We start from the raw sequence: 6,498 nt of genomic DNA on the forward strand, positions 1-6,498 counted from the left end.
CTACATAAGGCTTGGGAATCACCTAACTGGAATGGATATGAGCAAGCACTCGAAGAAGGAAACACGGTTACTCACCTTTGTAACTGTTGTTCTTCGAGATGTGTTGCTCATATCCATTCCACACCTGCCCTCCTTCCCCGCTGTCGGAGTAGCTGGCAAGAAGGAACTGAGGAGCGGGAGGGCCGGCAGGGGTATATATTACCCGCTATGGTGGTGCCACTCTCGGGGGCGACCTGCCGGCCCGCTGGAGTTGCTAGGGTAAAAGTCTTCCGACGAATGTGCACGCGGCACGCGCACACCTAACTGGAATGGATATGAGCAACACATCTCGAAGAACAACAGTTACAAAGGTGAGTAACTGTGTTTCCTCTCCCCCCACCTCACCCCGCCCAACATCTTGCAGAAAGAGAATAGGGGCAGATACTGCCAGAGTGGAGCACAGCAGGGGCCCATCTAGCCCGGTATCCTACCTCCAGGCCACCACCAGCATGGAAGAGACCCCAGGATACTCTGCCGCCAGGGAACTTTCCTCCTGACCCTCCCCCTGTAGCAGCCACCTCATGAGTCCCTCCCTATAGAACCAGGGCCCTGCCAACGTGGATTTAAGGTGCCAGCACCAGGGTTCTTCAGACCATCCCACCCATCCCCTGGAACCTCAGGGGACGCCCCCCCAGGATGACTTTCCTCAGCTCAGGCCGTTCCTGACCCCCCTGCTGAGGCTGCCAGTATGGGGGACACTCCGTGCCAGTTGCAAGGGTGGTTTTTGTTGGGGGGGGGCACTCCTCAGACGTGGAGGTGAAAGGCTTGGCATCCCATTCCCAATTCTCCAGGCCGCACCCCTGGCGTATCTGTGTGATGACTCCCCAGGGGTCAGCAGTAGCGTTTGAACCCCTGTGCCCTTCAGCATGGCTGCACATGCCTCTCTCACTGGCAGCGGTAGAAAGCTGTTATCTTGCATCTGGAACTAGAGGAAGACAGGACACATGCTTTACAGCTGTGCGTTCCACCACCCACAGCAGAGAAGCGGACCTTGTACCACTTTAACTACCCTGCTACCACAGGTGCTGACTTTCCAATGTGCTGGGGGGGTACTAGACTCCTGGCTATGCCCCAGGCCTTGCCCCCACTCTATGCCTTCCTCCCCAGCCCCACCCTCACCCATCTCTTCCCATCCCTGCCCTGCTCCTGCCTCTTCCCGCCCCGTCCCACCCCTCCCCCGAGCACACCCTGTCCTCACTCCTCCTGAGAGCCTCCTGCATGCCGCAAAACAGCTGACCGTGGCGGGTGGGAGGTGCAGTGAGGTGCTGATTGGCGGGGCCCACTGGCAGGCAGGAGGAGCTAGGGGGAGGGGGAGGTTCTGATAGGGAAGTTGCCCTATTTTTTCCCCATGGATGCTCCAGCCTCGGTGCACCCATGGAGTCAGCGCCTACGCCTGCTACCATTACAGCAGTTCAGTGTTTGGGTACAGACAAGGCCTAACTGTGACTTGTCCCAACATTTATGAGTGTCTGGATTAGCATGTAGCAAACACTGGAGTAAAAATTCTGGTGTATACGTAACTTTAGTGTTACCTGCCAGCTCTGTGCTCTTGGGGAACCAGGGCGCAGTACCCAGCCTGTCTGGCTCACGAAGGACACACCTCCCCCCCAGCCTCTGCTTGAACCAAAGTTGATCAGAAGAAAGACTTACAAAAGACAATGAAAAGGCCATGGGAGACACACCTAAACCCCTCCGGCCAAAGGTGACAGGATTAAGGCAACTCCCCTAGGCTCATTTGCATCAAGGATGGGACAGGGAGCCATCCTCATTAGCACACAGACTGGAGAACAGAGGTTCCAAGGCGAGAACCGCATTGAACTCTGGGATCAGAAGAGCAGGGAAGCACTGCATGATGGGGGATCTCTGCCCCAGATGTTAATGAGCCCATGCCTGCACGCCCCCAGCTCAGCAGTTATCTGACCAATTCAACTCAAGTCTCTGGAGAACATCCACAGCTGGGATGGGTCGTCCAGAGCTTCACTTTGCAGCAAGGTTCCTCCAGAAGTAAGAAGCAGGATTGAAGACCAAAAGGAGGGGTTTTCAGGGCTTTTATATTCTCTCTCTTGTGGGCAGAAACCCCTTGGTTCTCCATTGCAAAATCACAGCAACAAGATGGAGTTTGGACTCACATGGGCAAGTCACATGCCCATGCATGACTCAGTTCTTTACAAGCAGATGCCATTGTTTACATGTTAGTTCCCGGGAAAGCTCAGATGTGGATTGGCATCTCCCAAAGTTCATTGTCACTTAAGTGTTTCCTTGCTGGGCACTTACTGAGAATAGTCCCCTCTCAAGAAGCTGACCAAATGCTTCACTGAGGCTAGGTAGAACCAAAACATATTGAGATACAAGTACCTAGCCAATATTCCTAACTTCAACTACAAAAATGACACACACTTGCAGATAACATAATCATAACCAGCAAATCATAACCTTTCCATAGACAGCTTACTGGACCTCCTTTCTACAAGGTCTGGTGTGACTATAGGACCTTGGTTGCAACAATGAGCTACCTGGTCACAGTTCATGTCAATAACATCACACTGAAGCTGCCTAATTGCATTGTGAGCTCCCTGGAAGGAACACCGCCCGTAGCCAGGAATGAGCAGTTCCTATTGTCTAGCCTGAACAAAACAACTTTGGTACACTCCCTTGTTTGCACATAGACAAATCTAGTGTTCTCCCTTGAACCATTGTTGTTTCCCTACAAAAAAACTACCCGTGCTCGAGTAAGAGCTCTGATGCCTGGATTCAACACCTGCATCAGTTCCATTGGGACTTCATCTTCTCCTGACTGATTGTGCTGGGGGCTCTGCCTGTCTCCAGCACTCCGGACCCTCAGCTACCACCACCACCTGGGAACCCCGATTGATTGAAGCTTCACAGAGTGGTGAGAACCCAGCTCTCTCTCTCTCTCTCGGTGTAGCCTTCTGACTCTGACTTGTGTGATCACTTATAGTTTTCTAAACCTGACTTTTATAACCAAGTTTCAGTTAGATTTAATATAACTGTTTTGTTTGATTGGTTTCCCTGTGGTTATTACCTGGCAATAAATCACTTTCATGGTTAAGCTGGTTGCTTCTCTCTCTCCCTCCCCGCTGTTTTTTTTGGCTTCCCCATTCGCTCTGCAGCAACGCTCCTCATACCTAAGATAAAGCTCCCTGCAGCGCCCAAAAATCCTGGGGGGTTTGCTCATCAGGTGGGTTACTGCCAGAGCAATTGGAATGTGAAAGTGGGGATAGGGACATGCTGAACCTGGGACATATGAGGGTGGCAAATTGAAAGTGCTGCTCGACCCAGCCTGCTCAGGCGTACGCTGTTGCGGTGCCCGTGGCATATGAGGGTGACAGCTTGGAAGTGCTGCTCGACCCAGCCTGCTGAATCCAGGGACATATAAGGGGCCAGCTTGGGAGCGCTGATTAACCCGGTCCTCTCAGCCGCGCTCTGTTAATGTGTGTGGGGGTGTTTGGCTGATTCTGGTACCTAGGTCCTGCAGGACAGCTCCACTGGGAGGGAACTTGCAGCAGGGAGAAGCAGAGCTCCGTAAGAGAACACAAGTGACAGGCAGAACACTGACAGAATTACAGAACCCCCCACCCCAGAAGAGTAACCCTAATAAATGAGCGTATCCCCAAAGTAACGAGCAAATCTGGTAACATTAGAGCCCGAGTCTCATTTACCCTCCTCTGGTGTGCATGGTAGGTAATTACACAGTAATTATAATGAAAAACCAATTATTAGAAAACCTCAGCCCTTAAGAATGCTTTATGTAGGCAGGTAGATAGATCGACTGATAGATCAGTGGCTTTCAACCTTTCCAGACTACTGCAGAGCTGCCCAGAGGATTCGGGGGGCCTGGGGACTTCGGTGGCAGGGAGCCCCCGCCGCTGAATTCCCAGCACTTCAGTGGCGGGTCCCGGGGCAGAAGGACCTCCCACTGTAGGTCTTCAGGGCACCACTTCAGCAGCGGGTCCCGGAGCGGAAGTGTCCCCCGCCGCTGAATTGCCGCCAAAGACTCAGAGTGGAAGAAGCTCCGGGAGCCTGGGCCCTGGGAGAGTTTTCCAGAGCCCCTGGAGCAAGTGAAGAACCCCGCTCCAGGGTACCTAAAAAACTCTCATGGGGGCCCCTGCAGGGCCTGGGGCAAATTGCCCCACTTGTCCCCCCCTCTGGGCAGCCCTGGACTACTGTACCCCTTCCAGGAGTCATTTATCTTGCTGCCTGCCAAGTTTCACCTCCTTTAAAAATGACTTGCTTACAAAATCAGACATAAAATCCAAAAGTGTCAGAGCCACTATTACTGAAACCTTGCTGACTTTCTCATTTTTACCATATAATTATAAACCAACTGGAATATAAATATTATATTTACATTTCAGTGTATAGTGTATCAAGCAGTATAAACAAGTCATTGTCTGTATGAAATTGTAGTTTGTACTGACTTCACTAGTCTGTAGTAAAACTATGCAAATAACTGGATGAGTTGATGTGCCCCCGGAAGATCTCTGCACACTCCCAAGGGTACGTGGATCCCTGGTTGAGAACCACTGAGAGACAGCGAGAGAGAAGGGGGTAAGGGGATAGATAGAGGGGGTGAATGGGGTTAGATAGATACTGTTGATGTGTGTCTGGAACCCATTAGCCGTCCAGTCCTCTATTCTACCACTTGTCAACGTTCTTGTTGCCCATTTAAAGGTCCAGCCCCTCCCTAACATGCCTGGCTTTGATGCTAAGGCTGATGTGTTCATTTTTTAACCCAGGTCTCTTGTTTCTACAAGGGAGGTTACCTCCCAGCTGAGGTTCTCAGATTTCCAGGCAGTGACCATAACTAAAGCACAGGGAAGCAGGACACCTGAGTTCTATTCTCAACACTGCCACTGTCTGCTTGGGTGACCTTCAGTGAGTCGCTGCCCCACTCTGTGCCTCAGTTTTCCCATCTGTGAAATGGGGATAAGGATACTTACTGCCTTTGTAAAGCACTTTGAGCTCTACTGATAAGAGCCAGGAATTATTATTTGTGTATCAGGAGCAGGTCTGGGTTCCAGCTGAGAGGGGACTCCTGGTACTTGGCTGCACAGAGACAGTCCCTCCCCGCAAAGAACTCAATCGAAATGGCAGGGTGAGATGGTAAACTGAGGCACAAGGCGAGGAAGGGCCTTTATCCCGGTCACACAGCAAGCTGGGACTAGAACCCAGGAGTCCTGAAGACCAGCCCACGCTCCTTCTCTAGCAGTTGCTGGCAGCAGCTCAGTTAAAACGATGCAGGAAGCGGTTAGCAGGAGCTGGCTCGTATCCCGGGACCAGCTCTTCTGTGCAAAGCTCCCCGGCTCGGGTAATACCGGGCCCCTGCTACTTCAGCCTGGGGCAAACCCCTCGCAGGGTGGGCAGAGCAGCCTGCAGGCCGCCAGAGCCAGGGGCCGACCAGCCCCGGCGGCGCCGCCCCGATCGCCCGGGAGCAACCGGCTCAGCAGCCGCCTCCCGCAGCCTGGGCCGCCTGGGAGGGACGGGCGAGGAGCCTTCAGGGACAGGGGTAAAATTCCAAACCCTTTCTGCAAGCGTAGACAGCGAAGGCGACCTTGGCTGATCCAGCCCCTGTGGGGAGGGATTGACACGACTTCCCCCTCGGCTGGGAGGCTGGTAGTGCTGAGCGCTCACCCTGCCCGGGTCATTCGCTTTACACCCTCTGATAGCAGTGCTGAGGGGTGGGTCTAAACTGGGGTTTTCTGAAGTGCCTAATTGGTCACCATTGATTCATATTATTGCTCCAGCAGAGCCTAGGGACTAGGGGAGATCTGGCCCGTGCTGTGCCAGACACCACGCAGACTCCCACTCAGATCCAGGCCCCCGCTGTGCCAGACACCACACAGACCCTGACTGAGATCCAGGCCCCCGCTGTGCCAGACACCACGCACAACACGACTGAGATCCGGGACCCCACTGTGCCAGACACGACGCAGTCACTGACTGAGATCCAGGCCCCCACTGAGCCAGACACCACGCAGACCCCCACTGAGATCCAGGCCCCCACCGTGCCAGACACCACGCAGACCACCACTGAGATCCGGGCCCCCACGGTGCCGGTCGCCATGCAAACCCCAACCGAGATCCGGGCCCCCACTGTGCCAGTCACCATGCAGACCCCGCTTGAGATTCAGGCCCCCGCTGTGCTCAACGCCACGCAGATCCTGACTGAGATCTGGGCCCCCACGGTGCCAGACACCACACAGACCCTGACTGAGATTCAGGCCCCCGCTGCGCCAATCGCTATATTACCAGAGGGCAGTGGACAATCCCTGCACCAAAAAACTTACAATCTAAATAACGAACCATCCCCAGGGCAGTAAAGAGCCTCGATTCAAAGGGGTTTTAGTGCCTAACTCCCTTTGGCTCTGTTGAAAATCCCAGTCATGATTTCCACCTTGGCTCAGGGCCCAAGTCCCCGTTCCTTGGCTCCGCACATCG

Source organism: Chelonoidis abingdonii, chromosome 11 (assembly GCF_003597395.2).
Source record: "Chelonoidis abingdonii isolate Lonesome George chromosome 11, CheloAbing_2.0, whole genome shotgun sequence".
In the NCBI taxonomy this organism is placed as follows: domain Eukaryota; kingdom Metazoa; phylum Chordata; order Testudines; family Testudinidae; genus Chelonoidis; species Chelonoidis abingdonii.